Genomic DNA, 23,284 nt, shown 5'->3' with positions numbered 1-23,284 from the left:
AGCACACATGAGCTGTGACATTCGTATTCCTTTCCTGGGAGTTACCCAGTCGCAGCTGGCGACTTGGCATGGAGGAGGGGCGGGGGATGGCCAAACAAATGTATACATATATATAAAAAAAAATCATACCCCACGCACAGGCTCCCAGCCTGCTCTGCGCCAATAATGACACTGCTCAAAGCAGCGACATGATTCGCTGGAGTGCCTCGGCTAGGGGCTCCAGCGTAGACTGGGAGCCTGTGCAAGCTCTCTCCAACTCGGCACTACAGTGCCAGGTTGTAGACAGCCCTTCTACGCATGTATGTTTGACCTGCCCAAGATGGCCGGCCACACACTCATGTACACTGAGGGGACTGCTCTGTGACCTCCCCTCCATGCCCGTCACCCCCATGGCCCGACCCCTTTAGCTCCTGCTGCTACTGGCGGGGGGCGACGCTCATCTGCCCTGACGGAGGAGCCGACCCTGGAGTTACCCCAGTCCTTGACTGCAGTAACTTTACAACCACTTCCAGAATTGTACTGGGACGTATTTAAGTTTGTGAATGTCCACACATTGCACATGGATGTGGGCATTTACAAAAGTATAAGGCAACTATGCCCTTGTGACAGACAAATCCATCAGAGTAGCACATTTATGTGCCTTTGTGAATTTATGGCAGGTGTAAATCAGGTGTTTGCGGACAGAAACGTATGTTTATGACCTAAAGTGTATTTTAAAAAGAGCCCAAGCTTTGGTTTCATGCAGTACGATTGTTAGAATCTCTCTTACCAATTGTAATTTTCTGGAACTATGCTTAGCTACAGCAACATTACAAAAACACCAAATTCTGAGCCAATATAATTCAGGCAATCATTAGAAGATTTTAATAATGTCATATTTGAACGCTGGATACACATTGTCATTGGAAAAACAGGGTCAACAATAATTGCATTGTAATGTAGTTATCTGTTTCCTTAACCCTTCCAAGGCCTACACATCCCTATGAAAAGAATCTTCCAGTGACCTTCTCCATTGTGCAGTCACTATTTCTAGCGCATTATCTGTTAGGGAGTTAGCCTAAAGTCATTCTACTTCTTAGACGACATAACAAGGTCCAGCAGAGCGCATAATACTATCGGCCACCACCATAGACATCAGTGGGTCCAACGGTTTTAGCTATGAGAGACGGGAAAAGCGCCCGCTCCGCAGTGGGGGGGCGCGTCCCGTTAGGACACGGGGCCTCCAAGGCCCTGGGGCCCTTCCGCCCCCCCCCTTTTTCCTTCTGCCGGGGTGCTGGAGTTCGGCCGGATTTCCGCCATGACGCCTCGCGAGGCGTTAGGGCGGAAGTCAATCCTGCAGGGGGCATGGCGTGGGGCCGGCGTTCGCCGTGCGCCGGTTCCGGCCGCCGCATACTGGTGGGGGGGCTATTTAATGTCCCCCCAAGAAGGCTAGACCTTCTTTTCCTGTGTGCGGCGGCGGGACCTGGCGTGCGGCCCGCGATTGTCCCACCCACCCTCTCCTTTATGTTTAGTAGTTTGGAAAGAAGTTGGGAAATTGAGATAAAAAATGTGACTAGAAACAATAGGAGGGGGTCCCCAAGGTGGGGCCCCCAGGAGGACATCTGGGATAGGATCCTGAAGTTCTGAGCCAACCAGTGGATGTACACACCAGATCAGGGGGTAAGAGAACTCAGATCGCTGGGGAGAACATGGGGCTCCAGCTCTTGGCTCCCCCCATTACACCCCAGGGCTGATTGGTGTTTGGAGGGGGGGGCGGAACCCGAAACTGGAGGACAAGGTACAGTGTAGTCAGGGTAATCGTCCCTCCTATGGATACAGGTGAGACATGGGTCACCTGTGTGGTCCAAATGGTGGTTCAGGACAGGAAGGGATCCTGTCAGATTGGTTATGGTCACAAGAATTTCTCAGTAACATGTAAATAAAAATGTTTTCTTTATTGACTAACCTTGCTATACTTGCTATTTGATGTTTGGCTTGTTGAAGTTATGAGTTATTTTGAATTATGTCTTTTTGAAAATAAAAGATACTTCTTCCAACGAATAGAGCTTGTCGTCTCGTGTATTCTTGGCGGGGGAAGTGTGGGCCGTTTTGGAGGCCTCCGGATCCTATAACTGACGCAGGGCTAATCAACATGCACATAGTTTCCTTATGTCTGCACAGAAACATATGTGAAATGATAGATAACCTGGATGAAAATATGACTTTACAGAGAAGCTCAAATACCTCAAGATACAAATAGTTCATACATATTTATCACATGTGTTCCCAATACAGGTATGAAATGGCACGATATCATACACGGAAGTCAAATAAAGTGTAAATGGCACGGTATGTTAGTGTGTGGGTGGCAGCAGAACGATAACAGAATACACGTTGAGAAATAATTTGTAATACTTTAGAGTATTATTAGCAATCTTGATCATGCTACGGAAGAAGGCTTAAGGGGCAAATTTTGTAATTTTTCATGAACGCACTAAGAAAATGTGCTGCACTATTTTCTGCAACGGTGAAAATAAAGCACAGAGCCCTAGCTACAAAGATTAGCCTGCTGCGACTGCCATCCTTGCGCTGGCACTTTAATTAGGGAGCCTCGTGCCATGCACAGCCTCTCACCATGGTGCAGAGGTGAGAGTCCGATGACCAGCATAGCGTTTGCATTGGAAGGCAAGCCTTCCAGTATACATTACTATACATAGACCTATTACAAAAGGGTCCCACATATTGGATTTGTGTTATGCATTCCGGCACACATGCAGTGCATGGAGTTTTGGAGAAATGTAATCGTGTCCCCTTGTTAAAGCCTGCTTCAAGAAGGCATGATTGTCTTAATGGATCAGATTTGCATCAAAACCTATGGGTGACTAAATCTGGTACTTTCATAACAAGAAGATGGCAAAAGATGGAAGATGTTCACTACTAGGCAATACACTCAAATGGCATCCATAGAGGCCACTGCTTTTTTGCCAGCAGTTAGGAACATTTAGAAATCGTCAGGTATGTATTTAATTTCATGGTGAGGTAAAAGAAGTTACATGTAAATCACTTTTTAATGTCAGTCCAAGGTAGGCAGTGAAAGAGGGCCTTGATAAGCTACATTGTTGCTGAATTCAGTAAACGATTCGGAAACAGCACTAGCTAGTTTTGAACAATTGCAAGGTTTGCCTGAGACTGAGCTCATGGTCCACAATCAGGCTCGGGTGCCATTTAAGACAGTTGTGAAATCATCTTTATCCCAGCTCACACTTAATTTGCAAGGTACCATTGATTTGCTTTAGTGCATAGTTCTATAGGTTGGCACGGACATAGTCAGGAGATAGCGGTCAGCAGATGGGAAACAGGCCAGGATGGCAGTCGGTAGTATTATGCCTTGGAAACTTCTTGAGCTTGTCCCTTCTCGCTGAGCCAACCCAGACACTAAATAGAGCACTCTTTCATACAGGAGATGTGGAGACAGCAAAGAAAGATGGTCTTCCTTTCAGTATGGTTATCGGGGTGGGGCTGGGTAGTGGTAGTAACACTCCAATCTTAGACCAAAAAACATATATTAGTGGAGCACACAACAAATGTGTATTTAAATCAGTATCCTAATTATCATTTTTTTCCAAGTGTCCATACATGCACCTTGGTACCTATATATAATCAATTTTACTATTAAAGAAGTACTACAAGGCTCCACTGCAAACATTCAGATATATTTTCCCTTTACTTGGTCCCAACAGCAAAAACAAAGTCCTTCATATTACACGTGTTCTTAATCCAAACTGCACACAGATGTTATTTCCATATATCATTTTTGTGTACAATTGTTTGATGGAGTTTCTCAAGCATATCAAATTACAAATATAAAAAAGATTGACTCCTCATGAATATTCACAGCCACAAATGTTTGATGTTAATCAAATTCCAAATGCAAGGAGAGTTGGTTCCTCATGAATGTTCATAGCCTATTCACAGCCGACTTGTGTTTCCTCCTCCACAGGACTTTTTCAAGGCTAAATCACAATGTTGTTGTCTCCAAGTTAGAAAAAAATTAAGAGTACTAAGAGGAAAAGAAACGCACTGTATCCCAGATCTGTAAGTACTTTCATCTGATTCAAATTTACCAAACCTTCCTGTAGTACGTGGTCGCCAAATAAGTATGTTGGTGATTGGTCATGGCAGCAGTATTGGGATGTGAAAGTCTAGTAATGGATGGGACCATGATAAGCCCTCAATGTATCCAGCTTCACTCCGACATCCCCACAAGCCTCTTTTCAGGGTCCGGCATCTGTGTGTTCCTACTCTGTAGGAATCGCTATTGGGAAATCAGCAATTTCATACATATCATTTTGTATTTCCTAAAGAGCTATTTCTATAGATTGCAATTTGCATTTTGATACATCTGGCCCTAAGTCCTTTCACTAGCCCTATTATTTTTGTAGCCAGTGCAAAACATATGCCCGCCTTAGTTTGTGGTATGTAAGTCCATCCACAAAAAAGTCTCACTGGCTGGATCAAATTCAACTGAATTTCTCCGATCTATGTTTGGGTTACTGTCATCAACAGTGCAGGTGCAGGATTCAGTATTGAATTCAGAGGCAAACACTGTCCTTTGAGGCTCAGTTCTTAAAGCATTTTCCAAGAACATAAAGGTCATACTTGAGTGTTTTAAATAATTAAATGAAGAAGAGATGACTGTGAATTTTTCACCCCTGCTGTCACTGAAAGATTTTGAAGTGACTAAAGTTTGGATCAATTTTATCCTGTATAAACAATTGAAAGTGAAGCCAAAGACCAAGGTGACCTATAACTGTTAAGAGGTTAATATCCATGATATTTCATTTTAAAGCATTCTGGATACATCATTGACGATTATATCATGTAGAAGCGACAAGGGTAATTTTATGAATAACTCTTATCTCACATAAAACTCAAGTTAATTCTTTTAAAACGTCACCTAAATATTTTGCCTGAATTGTGAACCCTTTGGTGAGGTTCACTCATTTCTGAAGAGGCTATTGAAAACAGACACTTTTACACATAATGGGAGTCATTACGACCCCGGCAGTTGACGATAATGTGGCGGTAAGTACCGCTAACAGGCTGGCGGTACTTACCGCCACATTATGACATTCAACCCGCCAATGTACCACTCTGACCGCCACGGCGGTAATAGCCGCCAGGCTGGAGATATCTATCTCCAGCCTGGCGGCCGCCATTGGACTCCTGCATGATTATGACCCCGCCTACCACCATGGTTTTTGTGGCGTTCGTAACGCCACGGAAAGCATGGTGGTAGGCCATATCAACAACAGGAAATTCCTTCCCTGTCACTGATGGGAGTCTCCCCTCACCTCTCCAGATACCCCACCACCACCCCCTACATCCATGCCCCCTTCACACACACACACACATGCATACACACACTCATTCACTCATACATACACGCATACATACATCCAATCACATACACATCCACACACACTTCCAAACATACATGCATTCACATTTCACAACGTACACGCACTCACACATCCATACATGAACACACGCATTCAACACTAAAAACACACCCGCATACATGCACACACATACAGGTACACACCCCTGCAAACAACAACCCCCACGCCCCTCCCCTGTTGGAGACCTGACTTACCTGAATCCAGGGGGTCTTCCGGCAGGAGACGGAATGGGGCGCTGCTACCACCAGCAGTGCCCACCAGCAGAACACCGCCAGACCGTATTATTTGTCATAATACAGCTGGCGGCACTCTACTGGTGTGGCGCTGCTGGTGGTAGCAGCACCACCTTACTGCCATCCGCCAGTATGGCCACAGCCAGATTTCCGCCATTCTTGTGGCGGAAATCCAGCTGTGGTCATAATATGGCGGATGGCTGGTGGTTGCGGCAATGGTCTTTTGGTGGCCGTCGCCACGGCGGTAGGTGGTTTTTACCACCGTTCTTATAATGAGGGCCTATGTAGGCCATGGCTGTGGGATACAGAAACAATATTTAATAAGCACTTCCAAGCAAATAGGTTTGTCATTGGCACTCATGTATTTTTTTTTTTTTAAACCTATGCAATATACAAAAATAATTTGAGAAACATATAGATAAATAAAGGAGTAGCCCAGCTGCTCATCCATGCTAGCCGTGTTACTGAAATGCACTCCATTTCAGGAGGCTGTGCATATCAGGCAAAATGCCATCCCTCACACTACAAAACAGCCAATGGATGAAAAGGGCTGACCCACTGCCCCTACGCCGTGTTTGAAAGACTCTTGAACAGACCAATGTATGTAGAGGGCTGAAACGTTTTGGAAAACGTGAAGCTGGTGAGATTGTTAAAGCAGTTTCCAGTCCAGGCACAAAAATGGTTGGCCTGTGCTCCATCTGAGGTGCTGCTTTGCATAGTAAGAGTGAGAGAGATCTTCAGCTGGCATGAAAGGTTATGAAATAGCCGGATGCCATCTAAAATTGCATAATCTAACATGCAACACTAAAATTGTTGCCGTGCAAAACGTTGCTGGCATTAATTTTTATTTAGTTTCTGTGCCCTAAAGTCCTGTTATCTTATTGTTAAGATTTAACATTGGATTGAAATGGTGTTAATTAAATGGAGGATTCGATATTTAACCTTTTTGTGTTATCAAGTATTATTTTAATCACGAGCTTCTTTTGCTTTTGTGTTTCTTTCCCTAATGTGGTGCTGTTTCATGGAAACTTGGAGGTGGATTTAAAGATTAGCAAATGCAGAACATCCCCCAAAATGTATGGAATGTCTGCCCAACACATCCCTAATGCCAGCAATATAGTGGTCTTGAGCTTAATGTTAAAGATGAAAATGTGTTACATGACCAAACAGTGCATTGTTGGTTTTCTAGGATTTCTGCATTCAGGTGTTTCTATAGATCAGGGGTACCGGCTGTCAGTCCTCAAGGAGTGTATACTGTCAGAATTTCAGGATACAAAATTAACGTGCAGGTTACTCCCTTTCAAGTAAATGCATCTCATGATTATTTACTGCAGAAATTCTGAACCTGTCGCTGTATTCACCCCGAGAGGATCGTCAGCGTGTACCAATGCGATCGCTAGTTCAAGACATTGGGCTAATTCACAAAAGTGAACATGTCAATTCGACCTGCACATTCAAATGTGCTGTTATATGAATGCACAACCACTTTTGCTATTGCCAGAAGTTGTTTCTGTGCTCATAAAAGGCGTTATGCACACAAAGATTTTAATGTGAATACTTCTACGAGCCGGGACATGAGTTAGGTGGGCAGTGGGGAGTCTTATTCCTGTCAAGCGCAGAAGTAAATATCGGGAAGGGATTTTAGGAAAATAACTATCCTCGAAAATGGTAGGACAGTAGAAGAAGGGCTTTCTCCACAGGGAACATATTTTATCCATGGTAAAAAAAACAGATCATGTGCATTTTCACTTGCTCTGTTTTTTGCGTGCAAAGGTATGTGTGTACCCATTCTTAAGTGCAAAAGTGGAATTCACAAACTTTTCCAGGCACGCTTGGTAACCTGTGGCTGTCAACTCTTTTGTGGATTCCAAAAACTATGAAAGTAGCACTCATGAAAGGTCACAAACCTGCGGGTGCACAGTTCCAACTTTTTTCAGTTTCAGACCCTCTATGTTTATACCCCCTATTGTAGCAGCCAGAGCTTTGCTAACCTTCTCTGCTTAGCAGCGTTTTCAGGACAAATATTGTTCATTTACACACTTCTCATCTAGTAGAGGTGCAATGGTGTTAATTAAGCTAAAATGTTTAAGCATAAAAAAATACATGTCTCTACTAACAGATGCATAGACAAGAGCACCAGCATATGGAAGATTTATATTACAATATGCTGCCAGACTATGAACTAGGGGTGGTTGTACCTCCCCTACTTCCATGTAGAGTAATCGCACAGAATTACTTAAAAATGCTGCGATATTAAGCAGAATTACATTAGAAGAGGAGATCTGCAGTTAGTGCTATGCTCTTAGAGCAAAATTCACCTTCAAGTCCAAAATGAACATGAGGGTGCATTTTACCATAGGAAATACCTCTAAATGCAACAAAACATGAATAGCAGCTCAATCAACCACTCATGCTTGCTAAATGTACACTTGGAGTACATTTTTCCCCAAATTACTCTTAGTGATGGGCGTAGGCATAATTGCGTTGTTATTACTAATTCTGCTCCAAGGAGTAATGCAAAATTACCAAAATAGCTCTGGTTAATCCTGCGTAATTAAAGTTACTCCCAGACCTATTATGAACTAAACCTGGCCCTGGCAAAAAGCTTTAAATCATACCCTTACTGCTTTGTGCAAATGAGCCTAGGATGAAAGCCTGTCTCTGGATTGTGCCTCCGTCTTTGTAACTGTTTTTTCTCACAAATATTTTTAGAAAACAACTGGGGCAAACCGTGGGCTGTTTTTTTATTTTTTTATTTTATAAAGCACAAACTCAACCAGAAGGTACTGGAGCACTTTGCATGAGCACCAGTTAGACTACTTCAGGACACGTTTTTTCTAGTCATAGGGAGACCAAGTGATGCACAGAATTGCACAAAATCCCAGGATGTTGACGCCACAGTTCTCTGCCTTGCAGCTCACCAGGTAAATGCCAGAGTGCCCAAATGGACCTTCATGGCCTCCTGCAATGTACCAGCCAGCAGAGAGAAAGGCCGCAGCCCCTGGCATTATCCCATATAAAGTTTATATGATGATATTGCCACAACTAGTTTTACCTTTGTAAGATCTATGTAGTGAGTCAATAAATAAGAGCAATCTCCATCGTTCTAAAACCAGTGCCTTGCTCAATCTCCTCAAAAAAACAGTTCTCTTTATGCCATCCATATAATTCTGTTATATAAAAGAATGTGAATAACACACTTTTGTAGCCTTATTAGCTCATGGTGAAACATTGCATAATACCTATGTCAACAATAACCAGTCAAGTTAAAGAGGGCAGCTTATGTCAGACTATCTGGACAGACATGGTTAACAGAGAGCTTAGCTCTTTCATAATGAAACTGATAACACTGTTGCTGTCAGCTCTGAAATCTGATTCCAGAAACTGCCTACTTGGTGGTAATTTTCAGATTTTAAAACTAACAAATAATAAATCGGCATTTTATGAATGGCAAACGTGGACACAGATTTGTCTGATACTAAATATATTACTGTGTACTTCTCATTATTACCTGACAAAGTAATTACAGTATAGCCTTTAAATTGACGAAATTTAACATACATTTATTATATTGCCTTCTTTGTCATTTCATGAATCGGTTTAAGTAGTGAGAAACACCATTCTTCCATAACTTTTAAACCTGTTTCCCAGTAACCAATTTTTAACCAACTTCACATAGTTTCACAATATGGATCGCAGTACTGGTTAACTGGTTACGTTATCTGGAAAGTGAAACCACGTAAAATATCACAGAAATATGTGTGACAGCCAAAATATTGGGATCTGATTTTGCTAGAAATGATCAATTATTACTTTTGTTGCACTGGAAAAGGGATCTGGTCTTGTCCTTCCATACAGCATCTGTTTCATTTAACAACAATTGCTTTGTGAGCATATCTTGAGGTAATATGACTCTTTCCATGAACAATGTCAGGAGGCATGGAGGTATTTTGCTATAGTATGTTTGGGGTAGAACTCATAGATACTGCGGGCTAGATCCAGTCCTTGAAGAAAACTACACCAGTTGCACATTTTAACTCTTTATACAGTGTATCAAGCATTGGCATATAAATCAGTAGAAGTACTGACGTCACAACGGAACCAATTTGCATGACATGAGCCTGATTCACTACCAGGGCAGGTCACGTGGTGAGGTGCACTCACATTTAAAACCATCTACAACATGCTCTTAAATGTAGCCGGGCAGGGGCCATCTGACTGCGGGAGTCATATAGGGCCTATCACCTCCAGGGATGGGTAAACACCGCCTGCCTCTGCCAGTTGTACACATTAAGCAACTCTTACACAAGAATGGCACCGCACAGTATCCGGCACACAGTTAGTGGTCTTCAACCCATCCTACCAGAGCAATATCTAGTTTAACATTTTAGACACCAAAATAAGTGCATGTTCTTTCTAAGAGTTTACTTTAGGTTGCCTTTTTTGTTAACGTTTGATATTTTTTGGAAAAGGTATATGAAGAAAAAATACAATATATATTTTTTAAGAAAATTATCACTACAGCATGGAATACAATCAAATCGATTTCAGTAGAAACATGGTCTTATGACATATCCCGAAACAATATAAAGAAACTACAGATTAATGTAGTTCATTTCACTGCTTACCCTGAACTGTTGTTAAATGCTTGAAAGTGACCAATGGCTCAGTTCTTACTATATCAGTGATTCTATACTACTTTTAATAATGTACATATGTTTATATACCATGATCTCTGGAGGTTCATGCTTTCTGGAAGTTGTTGCATATAGTACTTACTCTTAAGCACTTCTCACCAAATCTTTTTTAGTTTACCAGTGTTCCCCTTTCTCTTTCTTTCAGAGTTATGATCAAGCATTCTGTTCCTCATGTATGCAAAAGTTAGATTTACACAAGATCAAATACTATTGGCAAGCCAATGACATTTTACATTTTTTAATTTTGATTTTACACATTTTGCATAGTATTTGACTCATGTGTAATTAAGTCTTACATGTAATTGAATTAACATATTGAGCTGTGTACTTTGCTTTATTCCGTGGGCTTTCCCACTCTTATGGAACGCACTGACGAGATTTAGCTGTCTGTTGGGTTTCTGATAGATACCTACTGTGTGGAGGATTAGATGTTGTATGCACATCATATAAAATAACTCACATACTTTTAAAATATAATACATTTCTGTTCACCAGCATCTTTTTGTGGAGAGGAGTATTTATCTAAAATAGATTGTAATATTACAAATTTTCATAGAAAGATATTATCCAAGTATGGTAGCCCTAGGAATTTACACTGTACAGCAACACACAATCACACCTACATTTTGTTATCTCATTTTCTAATTTCTAAAAGTATGTCAGCTCATGGAAAGTGAAATACATTTAGAGAACTAATAATAAAGGATTGTTACATTTCAAGACCATACAACTAAAGTCAAAACCACATATCTTAGATACAACACAACATTATTTCATCTCATTGTCTTTGCTGATATTTGTGTTTGTTTCCATTGTTTGCCATTTTTATTATTACACAAAATGAATGCAACATTTGCAAATTCATTTAATAACCATGATTTTGAGGAGCTTTGATGCACAACAAACAAAGTTCAATGATCTACTAAACTCTGGTGCGCTTCTGGCCTTGTTCCACATACTTATGTACAATTGTCAGCATATTCAATTTAAAAGGCGAGGTAAGACTGACCAAGCCCCAAATAATCAAGGACTAAGGATGGAAATATTGATGCAAAATGTAATGCAAAAAAACTAAAGTTTAAACTCTCAAAACAGTTTATACAGTTAAGAGCAATGATCTATTTCTTACAGAATGTATACAGTGTTCTCTGTATACTGCTCTAAAACTGTGACTAAAGCTTAGCTCTTTTTTAATATCATGTTTTATTTAAAAATGGCACCGTGTGAACCCGAGATGTGTCCATAGTGCCGCATTCATCATGAAATAAAAGTCTGTTTCTACATAACACTTGCAGAGTAATGATCCAATATTATTAACATGGTGAGCGATATAAAGGCTTCATGCAGATGTGCAAAGTATAACGCAGTACATATTACTAATGCATGATGTCCCTCCCCGTTTTCAAATATTTTAATGAATAGTATATTGCATCCTGTGTCTCTGTCTGCATACATAGCTTATGCCAAGTATTTTTTCAAATGATATGAGGGTTAAATTCATACGATGAGGCAAAATCACATAGATAAGGCATTGTGACTATTAGCAGAATTGTTTCGCTGTGCGAATTGATAGTAACAGGCTACCTATGAAGTAGCAACAGTGTTTTTCCCTTGTCGGTTTTGCTATACTGTAACTGAGGTAATAATATGGAGACTTTCGCACTGTAGTAATACATGTGGGAATGTGTGTTAATAAGGTGTATGTAATTATATGTGCTATTGGGCACATTTTTGTTATTAGCATAGTAGAGTGATCTGGCTTGAGAAAACATTGATTAATGTCTCAAAAGGCACCATTCTAGATTCACTTGACAGAGGAAAGCCACTGGGGCCACACTGGTAAGGCCTATGCTTTTGTAATTTCATCTCACTGCACTGATATAACCCCTTGTGTTCAGGTTATGGTTAAACACCTTTGTTTATATCTACTGCACATGAAAAAATAGTATGGCATGAACTATAAATGGAGTAATGCTGATTGTGATATGCTGCTTATTACCATTGCTAACAGAAAGGAGGGAAGAAAAGGGGCAGCACAACCCACTTCTAGTGTCTCTCATTAGGCATGGCTCTTTCCACACTCAATGATGGTAATAAATAGTATATTACACTCTGAGCATACACAGGTGCCCCAGCAGTGAAAATACACGTGGCCCAACAATAACAAGTAATTTAGACCAACTGTAGTAATAAAGGTATATTCACACACATATTACTTACAGTGCAAACTTCAAATTCAAGTTCATTGACTCAGTAAAATTGACATTAGGAAAATATGTTTTGCGGCCACTAGATTATATGTAACAATTGCATTACACATGGAACAGCTCTACTAACAGTCATAATATCTCTTCAATATGATTTTACTACACTTCATAAATTGAAAACATTGCATTCTGGTTTTGATAAAAATAACTTAGGTTAAGTACACATGAAAAAAATGTGGTGGCATAAATCTTGGGTGCAAATTGGTAGAATATAATATGCTATGTATTACTATTATTAAGGAAGGGGAGAGGCATCAAGGATCACTCTATGCTTGCCTCTCATGAGCCATGGCCCCTTCCCATAACCATCATTGGTAATAATTAGCATATTACGATCTGTGCATCTATATATATAACCTACACACACACACACGTGCCACAACACTGTGACTGATATATAAGCTCCATTGTATACGTCACTCCTTTCCTCAAATTTAAATTTGGTAATTTTGTCATTCAGACTAGTAAAAAGTACCTCTACTTCTTCTGTGCATTAAAAGAGATATTTGTTTTCCTGTTATGAAAAGCTTATGTGCGATTCATTTGGCAAAAAATTGCTGCCTGTCAGAAACACCAACAAAATGGCCCAATGCCTGGAAAGACTGTTTTCCTTTGCGGATTGTGCATGTGTCTGGCTATCTGGTATCTAGAGAACTTTAGTCTGTTGTCTGCTGCTTCTGTGACCAAGACGAGGCTCTTTATTGTTTTTGTGGGTAAATAGTCTGGGATCTCAGGTTCACGTTGGAGTGCATCGCGGGCCCAGCGCGGTTTGTGGGAACCTCTCGTGCTCCCGGCAGTTCACGGGGGTTTGTCTGCAGCTGCCCCTCTCACAGCCTGAATAGAAGTGAGGAGGCTTTTCTGTGAGGAATGGGAGGGGGGCAAGACCGTGAATACTTTGCCAATGAGAGATGAGGCATATTGAAAACTATATTAAATTACCCTGATTAACAATTTAGCCACGAACAGGGGAGCTTTGCGAGGCCTCCATAGGCAGGACTGGGGGGCTATTCATCGCAGCAGCTAAGAGGTCGAAAGGTTGCTGAAGTTCACAGGCTCCGGGCCTTTGTTATGCTAACAGGACCATCTCAAATCAGCTGCCTGGTCGAGTGTGAAATATAAATGATTCCTTGAGAACTACCAATAAGTTGTCACTCTTTCTCTCCAAATACCAGGACAGGCCGCTAATTTTACCAAACCCCCTTCCTCTCCCACGAGGCCATCTTAATGAATGAGGGTCTTTGTTGCTACAAGGGCGGGATGTGTTCTCTATTAGCGGGCCAAACGCATGTTGATGTAGAGTATTGAGAGAAAAATATGTAATAAGACAGTGCTTGACTTTATGTTTAGGAATAAAAAGTAATGAGAATTGTGTGAGGCCATAAAGTGAATTTGTGTGTTTCAAGGCACTTTGAAACGAGAAAAATGAGTGAGTATGTCCTTAAGAAACGAGGAAGCCCCTTACTCCCTCGAAGTAAGGGCTGTCCCCCGCTTTCTGTCACAGTACTCACGCACTCTCCCACACTAGCAGAACCAAGCCTCCCTCATCTTATCAAAAACCCTTGCCTCAAATTCTTATAAACTGACGTCACCTCCTGACGCGAGGCTCTCATTTATGTAGGTTGAGGGGCACGCGCACATGCTGGAGTGCGAGGCCGTTTTTACAATGAGAATTACAGGCCACACTCACACCGTCACACGTGCGCGCCCTCAAACTGGTGGACACTGAGTCTTGGATTTTCAGAAGAAAGTCTAACTTTTCTGTCAGTTCAAGTCTTTGCAATGCCAGATAAATTCATAAACTAAAAGGGGTCAATGGTGGATGACAGGATGAACCAGATAGGAGTGAATACAGTATCTCTGCCAGCCTACATGTCAGAGATAGCCTACTCCCATCATACTATTCACGTGTCCACACACACTCCGTATACTAACATAGTGATAAACACACAAGAAAACAAAAAATGCACAGATTCATAAACACACACACGTGTGCACATGCATATACTGCAGGCAGCCATGCACAAAAACATATACACACCAGACATGCACATGTGCCGCCAAAAACATACTCCCAGTTTCCCAGCACTTCGTCAAGGGTAGTAAAAGCATTTACAATACAATACGTGTAGATCCCTACAAACATACTTAGAGGAATAGATACAGAAAAACACGTGTGCACACATGTATATTCACAGACTACACCACACACGTAGGCCAAAACATATATACACAGAGAGAGGTACAACCAGAAACACACAGATACACACAACACCTACATTCACGAGCATAGACGCCCCTGCAGTAACACACGCCGTACACAGTCAGAAGAAAGCACTGCGATACACACACATAACAACACAGGTAGCGAGAGAGAGAGACGAGCGTTCGTGTATAGGCACATACACACGTGTGCACAAATGTATTCACACTTATACAGGAAAGTTTATCCGCCCCTTGCCTTGTATAAAGCCTCAAACATATCATCGAGAAGGACCAGTCAAGAAATGCATTTTGTGAGCCTAAGTAAACACTTTCTAATAAAAAGTGCCCAAAGCCGCCATCTATAAATTGCTTAATACACATCATCATGAGGCGTGACACTGCAGTTGTAGGAATATTGTGGTTGGTTTTAGGGCAGTAGTCCCCCATTGGACAGTGTGTAGGTGTGAAGGGGTCAGCAACGCGGGTAAACGTGGAAACGAGCCTGTCCTGTTTGTGTGTGGATACGAATGCTGGGTTCCTACACGGGGCCAAGAGGGCCGGTGTCCCAATATTGTTACAGTGTATAGCCTCTATAAGGCAGGCGTCTCACAAGCACACGTCATCAGGGCACGCATTCCGTTTAGAAACGTAGGAGATCCGCTTTAGTTTGCAACAATTGAAAATAATGTTCTGAACCCGTTCAGGGGAGAGAATGCATCTTCTCGCTGCCATCCCCTTTATGAATAAGAACCCGAAACACACTCACCGTGCACACTGACACAAGACAACATCCACACGCACAAGCACGCACGCACTGCACAAACACTGGCACAAAAGAGTCTGCGCACGCACACACTCTGGCACAGTGGCATGTACACCGTGTCAGAAGAGCAGACAAAGTGCACACGCACGCGAGCGTAAACATACTGACACAGGATCGCTTACACGCTGAAAGAGCCATTGCCATAATGACACTCAACCTGATGCAAGATCATACACCCCATGATACACACTATGATATATCACACACCATGACGCACGAGCATACATACTCGAACATAAAAGCACACATACTCTGATACAAGGCCACTCACTCTTACACGAAAACGTATACCCACTGAGATGAGAACACACACAGTCAAGAGCACACACACGCTGACACAATATCATACACACACCCTGACACAAGAAAGAGGACACGCTGCCATACGACTACACACAGTGACACGTGACCACCGAGCCATGCGCGCACACATGAGTATACACACTGACACAACAGCGTATACACAGTCAAACAAGAACACATACGCAGTGTTGGAAGAAGTAAAACCACGCACACTTTGACTTTAGCCCGCGCATCCTGACATACAAGCATACATTCTCTAGCACAAACGCACGCGTGCTGTCAGTGTCATCTTAGGAATTTGTGAGGCCCAGGCAGCTTAGAACTGTATTACCCATTCTCTGATAAGTGAAGCCTGAACGATGGCAAACAACTCGGGGTGGAGAGACAGAGAAAGGGAGACATTTCACGTTTTTAGGAGGCCCCTTGGGCAACTGCTCACTTGGCCCTTGCCTCAAATCGTCTCTGCGTGGTGTGCTATAAAAGCACAGTCGCACTCGAACACGAGAATGTATACGTTGACCACAGAACACACGCAGGCCGACATAACAGCAAACACACACCCTGTCACAGGACCAGCACAAGAGCACCCATGACACAGAGCACACATATACACTGACATGCTAGGACATACTAGTGTACACACATACTTGAACAATAGCACATGCACTGCAATAAGAGCACATTCGAATGACAGAAGGAAACTCACACATCGGCATGAGATCATACTCTATCTTACACCAGCTCACACTGACACACAAACGTATACACGGTATTACAAGGGCACATACAACACTGACACAAAAGCACATAAATACTGGTGCGTGTATGTACACAACCTGACACACTAGAAAACAACCACTGACACAAGTGAATACAGACACTGTAAGATCATACACAACATTGACACGAGTACACACTGACTCTAAAGAATACACAAACTTACTAGCCCGCATACTATGACACAAGTATACCAAGTGACACAACAGCACATAAAACACTGCCATTAGAGTATGCATACTTTGACACACGAGCTTAGAAGCACTGACACAGGACTATGCACATAAATGGACACACGAGAAGACAAATCCTGACACAGGGCGAATACAATAAATTATACAAGTGCACACATTAACACGCGATCATACATAAAGACAGGAAAGCATACACACATTGTTGACACAAAAGCACAACCACTTTCAGACGAGAACATACGCAGTCACAAAAGCGCAGACGTGCACTGACATGAGAGAATGCCAAGACTGACACCAATCACACACAACATGACATTCGACTGTGAGCACAATCTGACACAAAAGGACAGACAGTGACACTTGTGCTGTGCACACAAAATACTGATTCGAGAGCACATGCACACTCTGGCCAAAGTGCACAGAAAGACTAACAAAAGACCCTGCACAATTTGGCGCGAGACAAACGTTTTAACACAAGAGTACACATACACTTTGATGCAGAGGCACACAGAAAAGCATAAGTGCACACAATGAACCAAGAGTGTAAGGACACTGACACAAGAACCCACACAAACGGACACGCACACACGCAGCGGCTCAGTGTTATCCGTGACACAAGCGGATGCACACACTGAAAGAATAACACCCATACTTACACTAGAACAAGAACACACACTAGCGCGACTGACAACACACACACTGATACAGGAGTGTGCACACACTCTGAGACGACACATACATGTACACAGAGTGCACACAAACTCTCATAGGAAGGTGTACACATGCCGAGAGGAGCTAACACCCGTACAGTAAGCATGACCAAGAGCTGCTAACTGCATAACTCGGGCTGCTCCGTGAGGACAGCTCTGAACCCACGTCCCCCCTCCAGCCAGCTAAGCGAACCCCACACGGCCCCGCTCCCAATCACACGACGGCGCTTCGGAGTGAGAGGCAGGGCCTGGGGACGGAGAACTAAGCGTAAGGGGCGCCTACACCCTGACAGGAAAGAAAACGCAGTGGAAAGAACAAATGAACATTGCCCTGGACAGATTCCTGTCCGTGTAGTTAAGGGGAAGAAAGGAAAAGACAGAGATATTGACCTCGCCGCGGACTGCACAAGTTTAACAGGCCAGACACGGGGGTACCCTGACCCCAACATCATGCGCACTGGCGGCCCTAGCGCCTGTGAACACCCAGCCACAAGCCACTCAGAGGCGCAGGCAGAGCTGCTTCCCTGCACACGTACTGGCTACGCCTTTACTCGGTATCTTTGTGCACCTGACTGCTTTTTAAAGGTCGAAGATAAAGGAATTATGGCCCATATTTATACTTTTGTAAGTTTCCGCCGCTTTTGCGTCAAAAAATGACGCAAATGCGGCGCAAATAAAGTATAAATATGGGCCTAGTTTACACCACAGCTACGTTTCAAGTACCTGACTGGTAGTGGGGCTAAACACTAAACACATGTATCACCAGGAAAAAAAAAACACTGTACCCTATTTCCAAAGTTAAACAAACAGCACATTGGGAACAGAGAAACAACTCTGATTTATTCAATTGTTATTTTTTGCTATACTAGTGTAACACGCCTTTAGTGTTCCGAATATTCATGTAAAATGTTAATCTCTTTATATTGGAAGTAAAACATATACTTTATTTTTTACACGATTATAAGAGATCAAAGATGCATCAGCGCTTTTATTTTGAGATTCACATCGCCGCTTTTATAACCTGTATTACTGCATGTGTGTTTGTATTTTGCGGCTGTTAAAGTCATTGTGTACCTCATGGCTCATTTTCTCCCTGAGCGCAGGTCAGTAGGGTTGCAGGTTGGATATGGGTGCTGTGTGCGCCCTAGGGCCCCAAAGCGCGCGCGTGTCCTTTTCCTGCCAGTGGCCGGGCGCGCCCACTACACCTATGCTCTCGTACGCACAGGTGCAACTCTCACACAATGTACCAATATCTGCCAGGAAGTGTAACAGCCGACCTTAAACCAGTTTCGTGGTTATGGAAAGCTATGGTCTCAACCCCTTTATAGTCTCACTGCACCTGCTTAACCAGCAATTTAAAACTTATCGAACCTGGAGATTGCCTGTGTGAAAAATAGTTAAACATTTTTAAAACCGCCTAAACATCACCTTACTTCTTATCAAAGCACATATTTGTAAATTATATACTCGTGGAGTGTAGTATTTTAAAATGATTTACATTTTTTTTATCGTGTAATTCGGTTTATTTTATTCATGTCCGGTACTTGACATGCAGCTATTTTGATAGGACACGTCTATGCAATTGGATAAACTAAACTAAATTAATTTTTGGTAACTTTTAGGAGAGAACCTTAGTCTGTTTATTATAATTCGCGAAACATAAACAATGTTTGGGTCTGCGATCAGGAATTAAAAGAACACTTGGGTATAATTCAGTAAAACTCGAAAGTTAATTTCTCTTTGAGAACTCTCACTTTAAAGGCGTTGCTCCAATGCTGCACTTTATTTCGGTTGCTCGCATATGTTGTTTTCTTTTTTACCTAGATGTCGAGCAGTGAAGGCCACCCAGGGGCAGATGGGTCGGTTAACTGCAATTTAGAGAATATTCCACATTCCATTCCATTATAAAAAGGCGCATATCTGCTCATTCTTTTTTGTTGTTGCTTTAAATGGGATGTTTACTATTTATTTTTAAAGCTGATACATGTGGAGAGGTTACGGTTCCCGTTAATTTAGGTTTGTATTTTTATAGCATTTGGCAGCGTTACAGCGTGCCTCTGGGAGCTGAGTGCTGGAGCTCTCCGGGCCGTACAAAGGGTATGAATGCCCAATACCGGTGCTCTTAACACAACACAGCTAGCGTGGCCCTGCTCCGCGCACAGGATGGACGTCTGTTTCCTAATTGGTTTTGGGCAGCAGCACTTGGCTCTCTCTAGCTTGCGTGTGCACTCAGGTAAAGATGCAGAAAGCACGCCCGACACTTTACCACTGTACACAGCCTTGCATTGCCTCGAGAGGCTCGCGTGGCATAAATCCACAATGAACGCGAAATCCGAGCCCGAACGTGTGTAAAGCGCCGCAGAACCACTCAGCATTAAAGAACCACGACAAATCATCACGTAGTATGCACTTTGCATGTCATATGTGTGAGGAAAAACGTGTTTAAGACTCCACTTGGTTGAAAACCGTAGCTGACCAGAATAATGTCATATTTGTGAAACTCAACCCATAATTCACTTAGATGACTTCATACCTGTGAATTGCGGGTTGCCAATTCACTGCTGCTTGTGAAATAACACCGACCAATCAGATAAAAACAAGAATGTTAGCTACATATAATGGCTGGTTCCCAGCAGTAAAACACCCCGTCAAATGTAAACTCCTGCAGCATTCGGCCATCTTGGATCCCCCCCCCCCCCACACCACCATTCCAGTCAGAAACATTCATATGCGGTGCATGGTCCTACTGTGACTTTTATAGTTTAGGTGAAGACAGTTAAACATAAAAGAGTCCATTTGCAAACAAAAAGTAAAGGCTCATTTGCAATTTCCACCACACATTTTTGGATATCTAAGTTCAAAATATATTTCTGAGATTAAAGATATAACCTTAAAATTTACAGATTTAAAAAGGTAACAAAAGCTATATTTTGGCACTGCAAGTTAGTCGGCTTGAAGTTTATTTAAAGAGGATACGGGTCACTGATTTTAGGACGTCGCATGGAAAGGAAGCTTGCAGGAGCCGCCCTGGAGTTTTGTGGTTAACCCCCTCGGTAACATTTGATAAAAAACAGGGCCCGGGACGGTAAAAAAAAATCACCCACTTCAACAGGAACCATTATCACCCCTTCATCCACCACCCCCCGGGGACCGGCCCTCAATACAAGTTAACAAGCAGGAACTGATAAGATAACATTTATAAGAGGTCAGGGGTCAAATGCCAGTCAAAGGCTTTTAACCTCCGGGGTCATAAACTGGAGCTGGTAAAGAGCAGCCCCGGTTATTTATGGGAAATAAACACAGCGAAGGACAACCTGACGAACCAGCGTGGAATTTATAATTCCCCCACAAAGCCGGTTTGATACACACGATTCCCTCTGACCTGACATTATGTCAAACTCCGCACACTAATTAACTCAACAGCAAATAATTGTGTTGAATTGGTGTTGATATAGCGTTTTCCGTGTCCCTTACGGGCCATGGAGTGTAAACATTGATGCACAATTCGCAGCTTAATGTGTATCAAAGACGTAGGGAGAGGAGGCGAGTGTGCGTCACGCCTGAAGTCCACGTCAGGTTGTTTATAATGCACATATGCGGAAACAACAGTTGTAAACCCAGCATTCCAAGGTGATGACATAATCCTCGCCAATTACAGATTTTAGCTGATCTGCCTGTCAGCTCGTGGTCACTCTATTAAACGCTTTGTTGCTTAAAAAGCGAGTGATGTAAAATATTAAACATACATTATGGAAACTTATTATGAACAAATATTGTCATCCCCGGGATCTGGTGATGTTAACAATCAGACTTTCGCTTACTGGTCTCAATCGCAGAACCACCGACTTAAATGCACAATGCTCACACAAAACCACAAGGACAATCTCATAGAAGCATATATTTGTGTGAGAGTGTTTGTGGGTGGTATACAGGGATAAGCAAACCTGCACATACATAAATACTCGCGTGTAAAACTTTCAGGCTCCATACATTACATTCACCACAAAAGCATGAACATTAACACATCGACCGAGGGAAGAACAAAGCAGTATTGGTTTATTCACTTCCAATCGCGATCTGCCTGGTGTGAGTGGGTAAGACATGTTTTAGGGCTAGACAAAAACATGTTAAAACAATGCTTATAAAATAATGCCGGCGTTCCGGTGCCTTATTATGGTAATCGTATTCGCTCGGTGGTTCGGTCTAGACGTCTGGATAATATGGATTCCTGGCCAGGTGGCGTCTGAAGGCACGTCAGGTCCAGGGTCTGTGGGCAAGGCCGCTGGGGCCGGTCCCCGCACATTCAGCAGCTATGGCGCAGACACAGAGAGAGTCCAGTGGAGCGATGCGCACAGACGAGGCCTGCTGCACCCGTTTCATGAAGCCTGCAGCAGATACATACACTGGTAACTAGGACGTTGGTCTGCAGTGCAGGACCGCGCGCGGGCATCACGTGAAGCCATGGCAGGGGTTCTCGCGTTTTGCAGCGGGCATGTCACAAACATACTGCGAATGACTCATAGATGCAACGTCAGGCCACGGGATGCAGGTCCCTGCACCCTGCAGCAGACATACTACAGCAGGACTATGGACAGCCAGCAGGTCCCTGCACTTTGCATTAGAAATGCCACCGCGAGGTCTCTAGACCCAAGACTAGGCCACTGCCAGCAGACACATCACACAAAGACAGTGAGGCGCAGGCACACTGCAAGGCACAGAGGCGACATATAGTACACATATAAATACAGTGCAACAGGTCCCTGCACTCGTCAGGAGAGATGTCACAGATATTTAGAGAGAGCTCGTAAACCAAGACCTCCCCACCCTTCAAATATTCAAGCAGTTCTTCCTGGACGATGCGGCTTTTGGCGCGCTTTTCTCAAGACTGCCTCGACTCCCTGTCAAAGTGGGCCCTGGAAACACTCACCTATATCTGCACTCGGCAGTCTGGACAGTCCTGTCCCTTCACAGGCGAACGCAAAGCAGCGTACCCACGACCCGTCGGCTCCATCCCGTTAGTGCTTAGCATCACAAAAACAAGCAGCCGTAATCAGCATGCTGATTGCATCCCCTACTAACAAATAATTTACAACAGCGAGCAGCGCATCCGATTAAAAGCTCATTAAACCCCCTGCTCTCCAATGGGAGGGTAAGACGCCGGGACGCAGGCCTTTGTTCGAAATTATCACGTATTCCATTTTTAATGTGTTCTGTGTATAAACGCATACCGGTGCATATTCCCCGATTTCTCTGTTCTGAATATCGTTTGTATTTCAAAATTTAACAGATTCAGAATCAAGGACGTAGCTTGGTCAGTAAGATTGGCGGGGTGTAAGCTCCAGATTTTCCGCCAAACAAAATGACATATTATTTTTAAATACATTATAGGAGAAGCTGCAGCGTGCATGAGAGGGGCCTAAGGGGCAGTGGTAAGAGAGAGAAATGCGGATTGGTGGGATTGCTAAGGGAAAGAAAACACAATACCTTGTTTAATAACCAATATTTTGAGGACTTGCAAAACAGAGAGGGAGAGAGTAGGTTTGCATTTATATATGTGATCGACCCTGGTGAAATATGAGAGACAACTCACCACACTCCACTGAAAGCACCTGTACCCAACTATTTATCAGAAAACAC

At 42.8% G+C, this 23,284-nt stretch overlaps 1 long non-coding RNA gene across 1 annotated transcript in view; it reads right to left on the bottom strand.

Moving 5' to 3' along the window:
• The window catches only part of LOC138282499 (uncharacterized), a 91,065-nt gene extending 68,333 nt beyond the window's left edge, over window positions 1–22,732 (bottom strand). Inside the window, exon 1 of the long non-coding RNA XR_011200961.1 lies at window positions 22,575–22,732. This is a non-coding gene — a long non-coding RNA (uncharacterized lncRNA). The remainder of the gene's footprint in view (window positions 1–22,574) is intronic.
• Between the last annotated feature and the right edge of the window lie 552 nt (window positions 22,733–23,284).

This window comes from Pleurodeles waltl, chromosome 1_1 (assembly GCF_031143425.1).
Source record: "Pleurodeles waltl isolate 20211129_DDA chromosome 1_1, aPleWal1.hap1.20221129, whole genome shotgun sequence".
In the NCBI taxonomy this organism is placed as follows: Eukaryota; Metazoa; Chordata; class Amphibia; order Caudata; family Salamandridae; genus Pleurodeles; species Pleurodeles waltl.
The sequence above is the reverse complement of the archived record's forward strand: the minus strand, read 5'-3'. Positions and strand labels throughout refer to the sequence as shown.